Source organism: Macaca mulatta, chromosome 7, assembly GCF_049350105.2.
Source record: "Macaca mulatta isolate MMU2019108-1 chromosome 7, T2T-MMU8v2.0, whole genome shotgun sequence".
In the NCBI taxonomy this organism is placed as follows: Eukaryota; Metazoa; Chordata; class Mammalia; order Primates; family Cercopithecidae; genus Macaca; species Macaca mulatta.
Window position 1 is genome coordinate 50,302,699 of NC_133412.1, and position 19,119 is coordinate 50,321,817.

At 39.9% G+C, this 19,119-nt stretch overlaps 1 protein-coding gene and 1 long non-coding RNA gene across 4 annotated transcripts in view; one reads left to right on the forward strand and one right to left on the reverse strand.

Moving 5' to 3' along the window:
- Positions 1-19,119, reverse strand: part of LOC144329963 (uncharacterized) — a 96,468-nt gene that overhangs the window by 46,563 nt on the left and 30,786 nt on the right. The gene's annotated exons all lie outside the window — the stretch shown is intronic.
- Positions 1-19,119, forward strand: part of LOC712182 (uncharacterized) — a 60,397-nt gene that overhangs the window by 609 nt on the left and 40,669 nt on the right. The window lies entirely within an intron of this gene.

The following is a 19,119-nucleotide window of genomic DNA, read 5'->3' on the forward strand; positions in this document are numbered from 1 at the left end:
AGGCATATATCCATAATTGGATCTAATTTCGGTGAAGTGCCAAGTATGAAGATTTGTTTATCTTGCTTTAGTGTTGGGTTTCAAAGCTTGTTCTGTGCATTTGTTAGAATGATTTTAGGTATTCGGAATTTATTGTCTTTCGAAAAACGCCTTGGAAAACAGTACGATAGCAGCCTTTGACTGTTTTACAACTTAGTTTTGGCTAAGCAAGGTTAGTGTTATTGCTAGAGGGCCTTTTGTTTGTTTTCTACTCTCATTTGCAGAGTTGTCATATTATTCTAGCCTAATTAGAAAACTCTGAAGACAAACTTTTTTTTTTTTTGAGACGGAGTGTCGCTGTTGTGGTCCCGGGCTGGAGTGCAATGGCGCTATCTCGGCTCACTGCAACCTCCGCCTCCCGATTAGCTGAGAATACAGGCGCCTGCCACCACGCTCGGCCGAAACATTTTTATTAAGCTAAGAAATTTAAAATAACTGGGCCGGACGCGGTGCATCACGCCTGTAATCCCAGGTATCCGGAAGGCTGAGGCAGGAGGATCACTTGAACCCCGGAGGCGGAGGTTGCAGTGAGCCGAGACCACGCCACTGCACTCTAGCCTGGGCGACAGAGACAGACTCCGTCCCCTCCCCCCCACAAAAAAAACCCAAAGATTTTAAAATAATTAAATAGACCAGGCGTGGTGGCTCACGCCTGCAATTCCAGCACCTTGGGAGGCTGAGGTGGGTGGATCGCCTGAGGTCAGGAGTTGGAGACCCGCCTGGGTAACGTAGTGAAACCCCGTCTCTACTAAAAAAATACAAAAAATTAGCTGGAAATGGTGGCAGGCGCTCGTAATCCCAGCTGGTAGGGAGGCTGAGGCAGGAGAATCGCTTGAACCCAGGAGGCAGAGGTTGCAGTGAGCCGAGATCGTGCCATTTCACTGCAGCCTGGGCAACAAGAGCGAGACTCCGTCTCAAAAAAAATAAAAAATAGCATGGTTAATGTTACTGGGTTTTAAATATTAAAAACATAGGAAAGAAAATACTTCTCCACAATCTTAAAGTGTAAAAGATAACGGGTAACGTAACATTGCTACAAGTATAGCTTATCCTTTAGTGCTCATCACAGGTGTTTGTGTAACAGAATATGAACTTGAGTCTGTGAGGGCAGAATTGTCCTGTACATTTGAATGTCTAATACTGTTTTAAAGAGAATAGTTTTTGTTTTGATGTGACTTTAGCAATTAAGCCTGAAGTTAACTATTTTCATTGTTGTCAGATTTATTGCTAGTATTATGTTTATAGTAATTTTCATCTTTTCAAGTTAGCAATGCATGGAAATTTGAATTTCTGCCCTTTTTGGAAAAGTGGTCTTTTATTTATCTTTATTTTTATTTATTTATTTTTTTTGGAGATGGAGTCTCAATCTGTCGCCCTGGCTGGAGTGCAGTCGTGCGATCTCGGCTCAGTGGAACCTCCGCCTCCGGGGTTCAAGCGATTTTTCTGCCTCAGCCTCCCGAGTAGCTGGGATTACAGGCCCTCACCAGCACGCCCAGCTAGTTTTTGTATTTGTGCAGAGACGGGGTTTCACCATGTTGGCCAGGCTCTTCTGGAACTCCCGACCTCGTGATCTGCCCGCCTCGGCCTCCCAAAGTGTTGGGATTCCAGGCGTGAGCCATTGCCCCCGGCCTTATCTTTTAATACAATTAAAAGAACCCAGTAATCCTACTCCTAGACCTGTGTCCCATAGGAAGAAAAGTTAAACATGAGCGTGTAGTACTAGGGCATTCACTGTAGTACTGTCTGTAGTGTCAAAACGCTGGAAGCAAATTAAATGCCCATTAATAGGGTAATTGATGACTTCAGATATTTCCATACTGTGGAATATTATGCAGTCATTAAAAAGAATGTTATAACTAATTGCTTTTCTTCTCAGAAGCCCCTCTCTCTTACTAGAGAAAGCTGTTCTCTTTCCTTTCTTCTGCCTATTAAACCTCAGCTCCTAAACTCAGAAAAAATAAATAAATAAAGAATGTTACACTCTTGACTTGGAGGAACTTCCATGGTGTACATTTAAATAAAAGGTAGTTTTGAAGTGGGATATATTATGTGATCTTAATTTCATAACACAAAGGAAAACATATATAGATCTGTAGATAAGGATATATGGATATGGAATAGAGAAAAGGAAAAGACTCAAAACTCACAGAGAATTTTTGAAAAAATGTATAGGTAAAAATCCAAGAAGGCTACAGTCAAGGACTTGAGGCCAGAAGACATCCCATCAAATCTGAGTAAAACTAGCTCAGTGTGGGACACAGAAATTCTAATATGCTACCGAAATTACTTATGGATTGCTACCAGTTCCTAGAAGGGAAAACTGAGGACTGATATTTGCATTTTCAGTGTATACAATAGTTTAGAATTGTTAAAAAATGAACAGATGGGCTGTACTTGGTGGCTTATGCCTGTAATGCTAGCACTTGGGGAAACTGAGGTGGGAGGATAGCTTGAGTCCAGAGATTGGAGACCAGCCTTGGCAACATGTTGGAGCCGCATTTCTACAAAAAACACAAAAATTATCCAGACGTGGCGGCATGTACCTGTAGTCCCAGCTGCTGGGGTGGATCATCTGAGCCCGGGGGAAGTTGAGGCTCCAGTGAGCCATGATCCTGCCTCTGTACTCCAGCAGGGACAGAATGAGACCTTGTCTGAAAAGTACAAAAACTAAAATTGAATGAGCAACTAGCTCTGGCTTTCATGATTTGTGCTTATAAATTTTTTTATAATGCCCTGATTCCCATTATATGATGTATTTGGATAAATACCTGTCATCCTGTAAATTAAAGGATTAAACTGATAAGAGTAGAAAACAGAAATTAGCACACTAGTTGATCTAGCTCAGATATAGTGCCTGTGTATCAGGTACTCCATGAATATTTGTTGGATGAATAAATGATCATAAAACTATATAAAAATGAAGAAATAACAGAAAAAAAATAATTTGTTCTATATACATCCCATGAATGAGATTGAGTGGGTTAATAGAATCCTTTCCATCTCAGAATGTTCTGGAAAGTCTTGAGTAAAAGACTTAAAATAATTCTACTTTGTGCCGAAAGAAGGATTGCTGACTTTTGAAGGTGCTTTTTGAGTCTTTAACAGTCTTTACTAATGTATTCCCCAAAGTTAAAAAATTCTAGTTAGATTTTAAAAAATAGTTCTTTAACATTGAAAAAACAGTTTTGTTGAGGTATAATACACATACCATAAAATTTACCCAATTTAAGTACATCGTTTGATCAGTTTTAGTAAATTTATATAGTTGCACAGCTGTCATCAGAGGCTACTTTTAGAACATGTCCGTCATTCCAACAGGGTTCCTTGTGTCAATGGAATTGCTGGGTTGTATTGTTTAAGTATTTGTTTAAAAAAAGAGAAACAAATCTGCCTAACTTCTGCAGACTATATACCAGTTAACATTTCCATGAACAATGCATGAGGGTTGTGATTTTTCCCCATCCCTGTCAACACTTGGTTTGTCAGTTTGTTTTTATGTAGCCATTCTAGTGGATGGGTAGTGATGGCATATGGTGGTTTTAATTTGTATTTCCTTCATGAATAATGATATTGAAGAATTTGTATATGTTTATTTTCCACGCATATCGCTTTGGTGAAATGTCTCTATACATTTTTGTGCATTTTAAAATCAAGATCATTAACCAAAACAACAAATAAGTATTCTCTTTTATTTTGAGGATTAATTTTTGTTGTTATGAAATATACACCTAATATACCCGTAAAAGAGTGGTTAAAATGTTGTATGTATGCTTTAAAGGATAATATAGTGGAAACTTGTGTTGCTACTGCGCAGGTTAGGAAATTGGGTCATTAATAACTTTGAAACCTCCTAAATGCCTCTCTCCTGCGTTTTCCTTCCTCCACATCAGATGTAGTGTTTCTTCAATTTTCTATTAATGTTTTGTATTTTTATAGTTTTACCATATATATTTTATATATATCCTTAAACAGTATATTAGTTTTAAAAATTTGTTATTAACCTTCAGTTTATTCATTTTTTCAACACTGTGTAGTATCCTATTGTAGTAAAGTATGTCAGTTAACTTATCCATTCCTCTAGATGGAGATTGGGATTATTTCTGGTTTTTAGTTATTAAAAACAATGCTGCTGCTGGGTGCGGTGGCTCACACCTGTAATCCCAGCACTTTGGGAGGCCAAGGCAGTGGATCACGAGGTCAAGAGATGGAGACCATCCTGGCCAACTTGGTGAAACCCCGTCTCTACTAAAGATACAAGAATTAGCTGGATATGGTGGTGCGCGTCTGTAGTCCCTGCTACTCGGGAGGCTGAGGCAGGAGAATTGCTTGAACCCAGGAGGCGGAGGTTGCAGTGAGCTGAGATCGTGCTGCTGCACTTCAGCTTGGCAGAGCGAGACTTCGTCTCGGAAAAAAAAAAAAAAAAAGCTGTTAAAAATAGGGCCAGGACTAAGGAAAGGTAAGTGAGGTGCTTAGGGTTCACATTTTATGGAGTAAGTACCCCCTCAAGGTTTGTACCCTGGGTACCTCACAGGCCTCACTTTTGTCCTAGCCCTGAGCATTATTATGTAGGTCTTCTGATGTAATATCTAAGTTTCTCTAAGGTATACCTAGAAATAGATTGCTAGGTAATAGAGTATTACTTACAGGAAACTATATGGTGGTTGTAACAATTTATGCTTCTACCATCAGTCATTATGGTGGATATGAAATTATGTCTTAATGTGATAATTTACATTGCCCTGTTTTTTGTTTTTTTGAGACAGAGTCTTGCTCTATCACCCAGGCTGGAGTGCAGTGGCGTGATCTTGGCTCACTGCAACCTCTGCCTCCTGGGCTCAAGTTATCCTTCCATCTCAGCCTCCCGAGTAGCTGGGACCACAGGTGCAGGCCATGCTTGGCTAATTTTTGTATATTTTGTAGAGACAGAGTTTTGCCATGTTGCCCAGGCTGGTCTTAAAGTCCTGAACTCAACAGCCTGCCTTGGCATACCGAAGTGCTGGGATTACAGGCGTGAGCCACCACACCTGGCTGTTTGTTTTGAGCCTGTTCCTCAGGCTGGAGTGCAGTGCTTCGATCATGGCTTGCTGCAACTTGGCCTCCTGGGCTTAAGAGATCCTCCCACCTCAGCCTCCTGAGTAGCTAGGACTACGGGCACGTGCCACTATGCCTGACTAATTCCTAAAGTTTTTTAAATAGAGGCAGGGTCTCGCTATTTTGCCAGGCTGGTCTCAAATTTCTAGGCTCGTGTGATCCTCCTGCCTCAGCCTCCCAAAGTGCTGGAATTATAGGCCTGAGCCACCACACCTGGCTGATCTGTCTTAAACTAGAGAATTTCATTTTTTTCTACCTCGTTTCTTGCTTTTTTTTTAAAAAAAAAACTGAATTTCCATCTGTTCCCCCTCCCTTTCTGCTCCTCTTCATTCCTTGGAGGTTATACTTTGCCTTCCTTTAATGAGTACCAAAGAAATTAAAAAATACGTGTTTACTCTAAGTCCAAGCTTAAATGTTGCTAACACAGGGACTATCAAATGCTTTACTACCATCTATTGCCATCTGCAAATGTATGCCATTGTTGTTTAGTTTTGTAATTCCTAATGTATTTTAATTAAACACCACAAATTATGCTTTGTTTTTGGTTTTATTCAGTCAGTAGATGCTTAGAATACTGACTTATCTTACCAATTCCTTTGCTCATTCAACTCCTTCATCCTAGGATTATTTTTCTTTTTCCTAATATATTTTCATTAAAAGTTTATTTGATGAGAATCTAAAAACTCTCAAATTCTGAAAGTTTTAAAAATTTGCCTTTGTTGTTGAAAATTAGTTTTGATGGATGTGAGAATCTAGATCAGGTGTTGGCAAACTTTTTTTTTGTAAAGAGCCAGATAGTAAATATTGTGGGCTTTGTGGGCCATGTAGTCTCTGTGATAACTACTCAACAATGGTGTTGTAGGACAAAAGCGACCATAGACATTCTATAAACATGAGTGTGGGTATGTTCCAACAAAATTGTTTATAGACACTGAAATTTGACTCAGAATTTTCATGTGTTAAAATATTTTTTGAATTTTTCCAACCATTTAAAAATGTAAAAATGATTCTTAGCTTGTGGACCAAATAAAAAACAGGATGGATTTGACCTGTGGGCCATACTTAGCTGACCTCTGGTCTAAATTAACATCCATTTTACTTAGTACCTGACACTGGAGTAATTCTTCTGATGATGTCTTCTTGTGATATTGTCTTTCATTTTTAATTGTTGAAGAGCTAACTGTCAGTCTGTCTTTTTTGTTTTTCTTTTCCTCTTTTTTTTTTTTTTTGAAATGGAGATTTGCTCTTATCACCCAGGCTGAGTGCAGTGGCGTGATCTTGGCCCACTGCAGCCTCTGTCTCCTGGGTTCAAGTGATTTTCCTGCCTTGGCCTCCCAAGTAGCTGGGATTACAGGTGCCCGCCACCATACCCAGATAATTTTTGTACTTTTGGTAGAGATGGGGTTTCACCATATTGACCAGGCTGGTGTTGAACTCCTGACCTCAGGTGATCCACCTGCCTCGGCCTCCCAAAGTGCTGCGGTTACAGGTGCGAGGCACGGCATCTGGCCTTTCTTTATTATTTTTTTTAAGACAGAGTCTCCCTCTGTCCCTCAGACTTGGGGGCAATGGCATGATCTTGGCTCACTGTAACCTCTGCCTCCCAAGTTCAAGCCATTCTCCTGCCTCAGCTTTCCAAGTAGCTGGGACTATAGGCACATGCCACCATGCCTGGCTAATTTTTGTATTTTTAGTAGAGATGGGGTTTCACCATGTTGGCCAGGCTGGTCTTGAACTCCTGACCTCAGGTGATCCTCTCCCCTCGGCCTCCCAAATAACTGTCCTTTCTTTGTTGGTAATCTGGTGATATATTTTATTGTTTGGCTGCTTTTAAGAGCTGCTTCTTGTCTCTGGTGCTGTTCATTATGATGTATCTAAGTATGTATTTATTTTCATTTAACCTGGTCAGGATTTGTTGAGTATCCAGAAACTAAGGATTGGTGTTTCTCATTACATCTGGAAAAATTTCAGCCATTATTTTTGCTTATATTGTGGTATGTCATAGGAAGATGATAAAAGAAAAATTAATTTGATGGTTTTCTACGAGGTTATAGTGTAAAATAACTATCTCCGTTTTAGAATTGAGTGCTAGACAGTTTCTGTGTAGATGACCTCATAAGCTTCCTTTTATCAAACAGTGATCACGTTTTTGGTTTGGCTGCTGAGAAGTATGGCATCAAGTGTAATACTAATATGAGGTGTTTAAGAACTTAGTATATTTCTTATGTACATTTTACTATATACTATAATTATACATTAAAAATACACATTGTAAATATAAATATGCATAATACATTGTTAATTGTTTGGATACCAAAAGTATGACTTGACATTTGTTTTTAAAACCATATTCAAAATAACTCTTTGTATCAGAATGTGGATTTAACGGATTAAATTGCATAATTGGTGAGCTACTGATTATTCTTGTTATTTGGATGCTTCTTTAAGTTAGCAACTTTATATTGTGGTCCTTCAATATAGACTACTTATTTCATTTCAGAGAACTCAATTTCCTGCATCTACTGAGTCTCAAAAACCCCAGTAGAAAAAAGGTCTGTATGCAATTTCATTGTATGTGTATATTTGCACAGGTTTCTCTCTCTCTCTTTTTTTGGAGACAGAGTCTCACCATCGCCCAGGCTGGAGTGCAGTGGCATAGTCTCGACTCACTACAACCTTTGCCTCTGGGGCTCAAGCAGTTCTCCTGCCTCAGCCTCTCGAGTAGCTGGGATTACAGGCATACACCACCACACCTGGCTAACTTTTGTGTTTTAGTAGAGATGAGGTTTCACCGTGTTTGCCAGGCCAGTCTTGAACTCCTGACCTCAGGTAATCCACCCACCTCGGCTCCCAAAGCGTTGGGATTACAGGTGTGAGCCACTGTGCCCGGCCAGGTTTCTCTCTCTTGTTGATTCTCTTTTCTATTCTATATGATTTCAAAATGAGTGTTGGGAAAAGAAGTAATAGTCTAAATGTTCTGTCACATCTAGCTTTTATTTAATAGAGTTATTAGATATTAGGAGGTTGGTTTGACTTGGAAATTATTTAAATGGGGTTTGATTATTAAGTAAGTGTGTACGGAAAAACCACTCTGTGAAGTTCCAGATATCTTTTTGCTTTCTCGGTTTCTAGTTTAATTTTATTGTGGATAGAGAACATTCTTTATATGGTTTGTTTTATGGCCCACAGCGTGGCCTTTGTTGGTGAATGTTCCACGTGCACTTGGAAAGAATATGTATTCTGCTCTTGTTGGAGGTAGCATTCTGTAAATGTCATTAGGTCAAGGTGGTTGATAGTGTTCTGTATACGCTTACAGATATTCATATTCCTACTGATGTAGTTACTGATTGGAAGGGTGATAGAAGAGTGTTGAAGTGTGCAAATGTACTTGTGGATTTGTTTCTACTTTCAGTTCTATCAATTTTTGATTTGTGTATTTTGAAGATCTGTTGTTGGATGCATATACATTTAGGATTGTCTGATTTCTTGGTAAATTGACGCGTTTGTCATTATGTAATATTCCTCTTCAATTTCTGATAATATTCCTTGTTTGAAGTCTACTTTGATAATATTTTAGTTTTAGTTATTTATTTAGCTATTTTAGTTTTGTTGTGGCCAGTCTTTGAATGGTATCAACGTATAATTTTCGTAGAGTAAAATTCCCTTTTTTTAGTACAAATTCTGAGTTTTGACAAATGAAACTAGCCATGTTATCACTACTGGCACCATAATCAAGTTATAAAAGTTTAATTACTCCCCCAAAATTCACCTTTACTTTGTAGTAAACCACTTCTTCCATTCCCAATTGCTGGGAGCCATTAATCTGTTTCTTTCTTCCTAGTTTTGCCTTTCTCAGAATGCCAAATAAATGGACTCATGCATGATTATTTTGAGAGAGAGGGTCTTGCTCTGTCACCCAAGCTAGAGTACAGTGGTGTGATTATAGCTCACTGCAGCCTCAAACTCCTGGGTTCAAGCGGTCTTCCCTGGTACCTGGGTCTATAGGTGCATGCCACCATGCCTGGCTAATTTTTAAATTTTTTTTTCTAGAAACACGGGGGCCTGGCTCTGTTGCCCAGGCTGGTTTTGAACTCCTGGCTTCAAGTGATAGTGCATCTTCCGCCTCCTGAGGTACTGGAATTACAGGCATGAGCTATTGCACCTGGGTTATGTAAACTTTTCAGTGGCTTTTTAAACCTCATACAATGTTTGTTTGTTTGTTTTTGAGACGGAGACTTGCTGTGTCGCCCAGGCTGGAGTGCGGTGGTGCGATCTCGGCTCACTGCAACCTCTACCTCCTGAGTTCAAGCGATTCTACTGTCTCAGCCTCCCAAGTAGCTGGGATTCCAAGCGTGCACCACCATGTCTGGCTCATTTTTAAATTTGTAGTATAGATGGGGTTTCACCATGTTGGCCAGGCTGGTCTTGAACTCCTGACCTCAAGTGATCCACCTGCTTTGGCCCCCCAAAGTACTGGGATTACAGGCATAAGCCACTGCATCCAGCACAATATAGGGAAGTATTACAAAAACAGGAGAAATGTCATCCTTAAGGATTAATGGACTTTAATTAACAAATTAAAAATCAAAGTAGTACTTTGAATAAAAAGCTGTCACATTTTACTGTGAAATCCTTAGACTTTTTTTAAACCTCTAGTTCAGGTTTTTTCAGCTTTGGCATGAATGATATTTTGAGCAAGATCAATCTTTGTTGGGAGAGTTGTCCTGTATATTGTAGAATGGTTAACAACATCCCTGGCTTCTACCTAGTAGATGACAGTAGCAGTTAATTGTGACAACCAAAAGTGTCTCCAGATGTTGCCAGTTATTCCTTCTGGGGCAAAATTGTTTCCACTTGAGAACCACTGCTCTGGTTGAGTAGTATAATACTTGGAAATAGAAGGCAGGAAGTTGGTAAGTGTGTAAAGAATTCACACAGCAGTTGGGTTAGCAAGCTGAGAGACTTGATTTGAACGAGTAGCAACTGGAGGCATTTCGACTGAGAATGGATGTTGTCCCTCTCCCTCCCCCTTTCCTCCTCAGCTTGAGAGGTCCATATCCTAGTTTGACTCTTTAGTTTTGAGGGTGATGACTGCCAACTGTGGAAGGGGTAAACAGATTTCTATTTGGTATTTTTGTCCAAATATATCAGGACTTTTTCAAGAACAGGCAGTGAAATTGTTGATCAGAATGACTTGATGGTTCTGAGAAAATAATATCCTACATGAGGCTACTGAAGTCCTCTTCCTTTTGCCCCATGATGTGACCTTAGGTGACTTCTGGCTTTCAGTTGAAGATCTTAGCCGTCACTGAGGTGAGTGAACTGACTTACTGCTTAAGTCTATTTCCTTCCTTAAAGGAGTCTTCATTGAAAACTTGACCCATTTTGGGGTGGCCATAGCTGAGGATGAGTTTTGTCAACAACCTGAGCCGATATACTCACTATGTGAGAAGCTTGATCTCAGTTTGATATCTGGTTTTAGAGTAATTTTTAATAGAATAATTTATTATGGTAAAATATACATGAAATTTACCATTTTTAAGTGTGTAAGTCAGTGGCATTAAGTACATTTACAAAGTTATGCAACCGTCACCACTGTCCATTTCTAGAAGTGTTTCATCATTCCAAAGAGAAGCACTGTACCCAGTAAGCAATAAATCTCCACATCCTCTTGCCTCCCCAGATCCTGGTAATCTCCATTCTATTTTCTGTATCTATGAATTTGACTATTCTAGGTTTTTCATATAAGATGAATCATACCATATTTGCCCTTTTCTGTCTGGCTTATTTGACTCAGCATTTTCAAGGTTCATTCATGTTGTAGCATGTATCAGAATTTCATTCCTTTTTAAGGCTGAATAATATTCTAGTGTATGTATATATCCCATTTTGTTTATCTGTCTGTTGATGGGCATTTGGGTTGTTTTCCTTAGAGTCTTTATATGTCAGTAATTGCTAATGAATTTAAAGGTTATAGAAAGTAGGAACTTTGTAGATGTTCTAGAAATATGTCATTTCCTGTACTGTATATAATAATGTATTCTACAGACTAATTACTGTGTATATATTTGGTTCTCATAAGTGATTTTGTAGATGCTATACATGCTCTTGAGTTCATTAATCTTTTCCTTTTGCTAATTTTGGTCCTTGTGTATACAGAATTGTAGAGTTACAAGGTAATTTAGTTGTTATCTAATTTACCCTGAAGTCTACATGAAACCACTGTCACAGAGTCTTTGATAAGTAGTTACCGAATCTCACTATTTCTACTGTGATAGTGAATGACTTTCATTGATTAGCTTTCTGAAAGAATAGTTTATCTTACTTGTCTTGGTATCCTCACCTCTGAGTCTATTTGTCTATTGTAATCTGGCTTTTGCTCTACCACTCCACTGATTAAATTGATGAGCTAAGCATTTTTTTTTTTTTTCTCACTGCAACCTCTGCCTCCCGGGTTCAAGTGATTCTCTTGCCTCAGCTTCCCGAGTAGCTGGTATTACAGGCGCTCACCACCACACCTGGCTAATTTTTTGTATTTTCAGTAGAGACGGCGTCTCACTGTGTTGGTCAGACTGGCCTCGAACTCCTGAACTCATGATCCACTCGCCTCGGCCTCCCAAAGTGCTGGGATTACAGGTGTGAGCCACCGCGCCTAGCCCAATTCTGTTTAATTTTTGAGGAACAATGTTAACTTCTAATTTAAATGGAAGGTAGCATATATCTAATTTTTCCCTATTATTTTTAATTTCAATGCTAGTCTATCTTTAAATCTGAAGTACGCACTTGGATTTTGACAGATATGTATACTCATGTACATATTTATATTCCTGTAATCATGAGATCAAATTAAACATTTTTATCACCTGGAAAGTTTCCTCATGGCTTTTTCCAGTAAGTCTTCTGCTTCACTTCCCCAGATGCAACCATCATTCTGATTTCTGCCCCTATAAATTGATTTTGAACTGTCCTATAAGTTGTGCTTGAACTTCACACAAAGGGAGCCATACAGTATCTACTATTTAGCTTTTGGCAACTTTTATACAACATGTTGTTTTGGAGATTCATCCATGTTGTTATATGTATCAGTAGTTCTTTTATTTAAAAATGCTGTCTAATATTCAGTTGCATGCATATACCACTGTTTGTCCATTCTCCTGTTAATGAACATTTGCAGCGTTTCTAGTTTTTGAGTACTGTGAAAGTTCCTATGAGTATTTATTTATTTATTTATTTATTGATGGAGTCTTGCTTTGTTGCCCAGGCTGGAGTGCAGTGGTGCAATCTTAGCTCACTGCAACCTCCGTCTCCTGGGTTCAATCGATTCTTCAGCTTCAACCTCCTGAGTAGCTGCGACTACAGGCGTGTGCCACCATGCCCAGCTAATTTTTGTATTTTTTGTAGAGACGGGGTTTTACTATATTGGCCAGGCTGGTCTCGAATTCCTGACCTCATGATCCGCCTCCCTCGGCCTCCCAAAGTGCTGGGATTACAGGCACGAGCCACCGTGCCCGGCCTGAACATTTATTTACTGGTCTTTTTTTGTATGTGCATGTGGCATGTGTTTTCACTTGAATAAGTGCCTAGGGAGTGGAATTGCTGGGTCATATGTGAACTGTTCGTTTTAAGTTAATAAATTGCCAAAGTATTTTTCAAAGTGGTTGTACAATTTTATCCTACCACCAGCAACGTGTGAGGATTCTATTTGCCTACTTTCTTGCCAACGTTTATTACTATCAGTCTTTTTCATATTAGACTTGCTGGTGGTTTGTATTGTGTTTTATTGTGATATTAATTTGCATTACCCTAATGACTAGTGATGTTGAACACCTTTTCATATACTTATTGGTCATATCTTTTGTGTAGTGCCTGCTCAAGTTTTTTGCCTATTTTTAAATTTCTTTTTTCCTTATTGATTTGTGAGACTTCTTTATATATGCTGAATGTAAGTCCTTTGTCTGTTATATGTGTGGTCAATATTTCCCCCCAGCCTACCTTCATTTTGTTAAGGTGTCTTTCGATGATCAGAAGTTTTAATTTTGATGAAGGCTGATTTACTATTATTTTTATTTTGTGATGAATGCCTTCTGTGTCTTGTCTGGGAAATCTTGATCCTTACCCCAGGCTGAGTTGTGTGTCCCCTCCCTCTTCTGCATTAATATCGCGGAAACTAATTTTTTGGTTTTAGAAAATTTCTAATTTGGCTCAATCAGTAATTTTGGATTCCTTTCTATTGAAATATATATGCAGAAAAGCACATACATAAATCATAATTGTACGGTGCAGTGAATTTTTACAAAGTAAACATACGCATGTAATCTCCATCTAGATTAAGGTATAGAATATTATCAGTGCCCTCCAGGCTGCCTCCTTATTCCCTACCAGTCATTAACCACCCCTCCCAAAGGTAGTAACTTGTATTTAACTTCTGTCTTCTAGATCAGTTTTGCCTGCTTTTGAATTTAATGTAAGTGGAATCATGCAGTATGTATTTTTTAATATCTGGCTTCTTTGTTCAAAATTACGTTTGTGAGATTCATCTATGTTGTTGCATGTGGTAGTGGTTGGTTGTTTTCTTCCTTGTTGCATATATTCCATTGTGGGGCTCTACCTAAGTCTATTCATTTTATACTTGATGAACATTTGAGATATTTTTATTTTGATGTATTATGAATAATGCCACCATGAAGAGTCATGTACACATACGTACTTAGGAGTAGGATTTTCAGGGTCACCAAGGATATATTTAGGCTCAGTAAATATTAGCAAGCAGTTTTCGAAATGTGGTTAATAGAATCCCCATGTGTAAAATAAAGGTGTACGAACACACACACACACTTGCTCGTATGCTTATATGTGCATAGAAATTCCTTAAAATACTCAAGAAATTCTTCCCCTCTGGTGAGGGATAGGAATGGAGTGGGTCTTTTGTTTAATATCCTATGTGCCCTTTGAATTTTGTTTTGCTGTAAGTATGTATTTTTAAGAAAACCAGCTAGTTATTTTTATTTTATTTTATTTTTTAAAATTTATTTATTTATTTATTTATTTATTTATTTATTTATTTTTGAGGCAGAGTCTTGCTCTGTCGCCCAGGCTGGAGTGCTGTGGCGCGATCTCGGCTCACTGCAAGCTCCGACTTCCGGGTTCACGCCATTCTCCTGCCTCAGCCTCCCGAGTATAGCTGGGATTACAGGCCCCTGCCATCGCGACCGGCTAATTTTTTTTTGTATTTTTAGTAGAGATGGGGTTTCACCGTGTTAGCCAGGATGGTCTCGATCTCCTGACCTCGTGATCCGCCCGCCTCAGCCTCCCAAAGTGCCGGGATTACAAGCCTGAGCCACCGCGCCCCGCCGACCAACTAGTGATTTTTAAAAATCATTTGAAAGTCTTCCTACTTTGATATATTGAAAGTACTACTGGCCGTGCGCGGTGGCTCACGCCTGTAATCCCAGCACTTTGGGAGGCCGAGGCGGGTGGATCCTGAGGTCAGGAGATCGGGATCATCCTGGCTAGCAGTGAAATCCCGTCTCCACTAAAAATACAAAAAATTAGCTGGGCGTGGTGGCGGGCGCCTGTAGTCCAGCTACTCGGGAGGCTGAGTCAGGAGAATGGTGTGAACCCGGGAGGCGGAGCTTGCAGTGAGCCGAGATTGCGCCACTGCACTCCAGCCTGGTTGACAGAGTGAGACTCCCTCTCAAAAAAAAAAAAAAAAAAAAGAAGAAAAGCTTTAAAATCATTGTTAGTTTTCTGAGATGGAGTCTTGCTCTGTCGCCAGGCTGGAGCCAAGTGGCACAATCTCTGCTCATCTCAACATCTGCCTCCTGGATTCAAGCAATTCACCTGCTTCAGCCTCCCAGGTAGCTGGGACTACAGGTGTGTGCCGCCAGGCCCAGCTAATCTTTTTTATTTTTATTTTTGGATTTTTAGTAGAGACGGGGTTTCACCATGTTGGCTAGGATGGTCTTGACCTCCTGACCTCGTGATCTGCCCGCCTAGGCCTCCCAAAGTGCTGGGATGACAGGCATGAGCCACCGCGTCTGGCCGCTTTTAAATCATTAATGTTGTGTTGCTCCGTTATGTCTAATTGACAGCCCAAACATTTACATTTTAATATTAGAAAATCCGCCGGGCGCGGTGGCTCACGCCTGTAATCCCAGCACTTTGGGAGGCCGAGGCGGGCGGATCACAAGGTCAGGAGATCGAGACCACGGTGAAACCCCGTCTCTACTAAAAATACAAAAAATTAGCCGGGCGCGGTGGCGGGCGCCTGTAGTCCCAGCTACTCAGGAGGCTGAGGCAGGAGAATGGCGTAAACCCAGGAGGCGGAGCTTGCAGTGAGCCGAGATCGCGCCACTGCACTCCAGCCTGGGCGACAGAGCGAGACTCCGTCTCAAAAAAAAAAAAAAAAAAAAAAAATTAGAAAATCCTTTATGCTTGGGCAGAAACTTGTAGTTTAATGGGTAACCTTGGAGACCCGGGTTATAGTCCTGCCTCTTCCCTTAACTACTTGTTGAATGTGGACAATTTACTTAACCTTTAGGGCCTTAATTTCCTCTTTTGTAATGTGGGAATAGTCTCTGAATTGCACAACTCACTGGCCTTGTATGAATATTCATTGGAATAATAGGAGAGAAAACACTTTGAGATACATATACGCACACACACCCCCTTAACAAGGAAATAATTGTTAAGTTTTGAGGAAGTAAAATAATTTTAAATAATCTAAGCTATAACATAAAACCAGAATTAGCTAGTCTTTTATATGACTTTTTTTCTTCCTCATTTCCTGTTAAGCTAATGAGAAGCAAACAAACTGGATAGCAGCAATAAAATTTAAAACTTAAAGGCCAGCTTCTAGCATATACCGTTGAGTCAATACTGATTCAGCCCAGTCTCTTCTTCTTCCTTAATCATTTATGTCCCTGAACAGGGTAGATGTTCCTCTTGATCCTGGTCCTGTTTGCCCTCAGATGCATTCCTTGCCTTCTCTTCTCTTTTTGGTATAGTGTGGAACTGACTCTTGCAGGCTCCTTTTCTTCCTAGGCTTCTGTGTCAGCAGTTTCTGGCAGGATTAGCAAGTGGAGGAACTGGCAGGAGATTAGAAGGCAAGAGGAAGGAGAAGCCAGGGCTTCCCTCCCTGACCTTCAGGCCTCAGAGTAGTAGTGGCTTTTTGCTCATGCAGACTTCTGATTTGTCTCACCATTCCCTGTTGGGCCTCTCGTTTCTTCCATTGCCTGTTCTCTGCATTAAAGTCCTTGTGTTTCAAGTCCCCAAGTGTTTTTTTCTTAGGCTCTGACTGATACAGGGCTCAAAATGATAGTAATGAAAATGTCTTACATTTATATTCTTTTCAAGATTTGTTCTCTCTTTTGATGCCCCAGATATCCTATTGAGGTAGAAAAGTGTCATAATTCCGTTTGGCATGAGGAAATGAACATTTATTGAATGACCATTTTCAGATTCTTTGGATTTTTGGGTGAAAATTATAGCGGGGATAAATGGAGGCCCAGAGAAATGAAATAACTTGCCCTAGGTCCCATAGAAGGCTGGTATTGAATCGAGATTGAAATTCTACATGTGAAAACTTTTATGTGCTACATGTCTGCTAGTCCTGGAAGAAATCCTTTCTTTGATGAGTATTATTCTTTTTAAAGAAGGCTTTACTTGCAATGTATTTACAAAAGCCTTAGTTATTTAGTAAATTTTTCAAGTAAAAGTCTGAACCATAATAGTTTTCTGCTTAGCACTTATATAGGTAGCATACTACCCCTAGCGTTAATCAAAGTGTCATGTAAAGGTTTGATTTTTGAGCCTAAGCTCAGTGGATTGCCCAAGGCCACTCAACCAGTTAAGATCAGAGCCAGCTCTGCTATTTGACCAGTATATTATTTTCACCACACTGTATCTGCTTCTCAGTCACCAAAAGCACCTGCTAAAATTATATATAGACTGATTAGGGGACTTCCAACCTAACATTGCCCTGGAAAATTAATTCTTATCTTGGCTCATCTCTTCAAAACAAATGCCTTTTTTGTTGGTGATCTCAGATACACTCTTCAGAAGTACTGAAAGTATTCCTTTTTTCTCCTCACATTTGAGAGTCACCCTAGCATTTTAATGAATTAAGCAAGCCAGCCCTGCGTTTCCAAACCCTTTCCAGAAGTTCAACCTTACTTACTTTGACCTGATGACATGGGCTTTTAAAAAAATTAGTATTTTTTAGAGGTGGGGTCTCACTGTGTTGCCCAGGCTGGAGTATAATGGCTATTCACAGGCACAATTCGGGGGCACTATTGCCGTGAACTCCAGGACTCAAGCCATCTTCCTGCCACAGCCTCCTAAGTACCTGGGATTATAGGTGCAAGCCACCATGCCCAGCTGACATTGACTTTATATACATAATATTTTGTCAGCAACAATTTATGTCTTATTTGGCACTTGTAAAACCCTCTTCACTGATTATGCCTGTTTAAAGTTTGGTATTTACTCCAAGTCACCTACCTGCCTTTAGCCATGGAGTATTCAAGTTTCTTTCAGAATGAGAATTTGGAGGGTGATTATAGAAATACAAAACCAGGCCGGGCATGGTGGCTCACACCTTGTAATCCCAGCACTTTGGGAGGCCGAGGCAGGTGGATCACAAGGTCAGGAGTTCGAGACCAGCCTGGCCAATATAGTGAAACCCCGTTTCTAGTAAAAATACAAAAATTAGCCGGGCATGGTGGCGCACGCCTGTAATCCCAGCTACTCAGGAGGCTGAGGCAGGAGAATCGCTTGCACCCGGGAGGTGGAGGTTACCGTGAGCTAAGATCACGCCACTGCACTCCAGCCTGGGCGACAGAGACACTGTCTCAAAAAAAATAAAATAATACAAAACCAACTCTTTATGGTAGACAGTTTATCCCCCAGAAAGCTTTTTTAGACTGAAAACGTTTCTATAGATTTCAGATCTCCCTCTGATAGCTAAGATTTGTTTCTGTATAACAGCAGAGTAGTGCCCTATAAGCCAGTTCAGTGCACATTAAATGGCTGTTCTTAGAATTATGAATGTGAGGCATGTGCAGTGAGGCTGTAGCTCTCTGGAGTCAGTTGGTCAAGTGGGATTCCTGAGGACTGAGCAAACACACACACAGCAGGATTTTGTCCTAAGTTTTCTTAGGGATCTTATCCAAAAACACCATTACTTGAATTTCCCAGCTTCCTTTTACAGGGAGGCTTCTTTGCTATGTGTACTCCCACCTCTGTATGTCACATCATTTTCTCAGAGGAAGTACAGCATAAAATAATAACCAGCATTTGTAGAGCACTTCTTGTGGGCCTTCTTGGGCAAATAGACATTCTCATGGAATGCTCTAAAATTGTAAAGTTCTCAAGTCATTTATAATCTAATTGCTGTTCTTCCTGGTATGAACAAAGATGTTTGCTTGTTAATAAATTCCTACCACATACCCAGACTTGTGGTTTATTTCTATCTAACTAGGGAAAACACTAAAGAGTTTTCTAATAAAGAAGAATGATCTGAGTGTCTACCTGCTTTGGAAAAGATGTCTGCTGTGGATAGGAAATGATTTTGTATCCAAAAGTCCTAGTACTAATTTGGAGTGTTGTAAAGGTCAGGGCAGCAAATGCTAGAGAATGGGATTAATGAAAGGTGATAATGTTCTCCATGTCTTTGAATAATTAATTTTTACTCCATTTTGACTAGCTTGCAATAAAGTAGGTTAAGTGCTGTACTTTAAGGAAGTCCATGTACAAGCCAGTGCCTCACAATGGTCAAATGGTTGCTCACTAACCAATGGAAATAAATGACTGTTGTTTCCACAAAATTGCTTTACAGATTCTAAATGCTATCTCTGGGACACTGGATTGTGTGCCCTTTAAGATAAATTCCATAATCAAGGGCCTGGTCCTGAATAGATTGGAGCCCCTAAATCTCACTGAAGCAAACTGATAGTAGGCCAGTAAAGAGTCGGAGACAAACACTCCTGG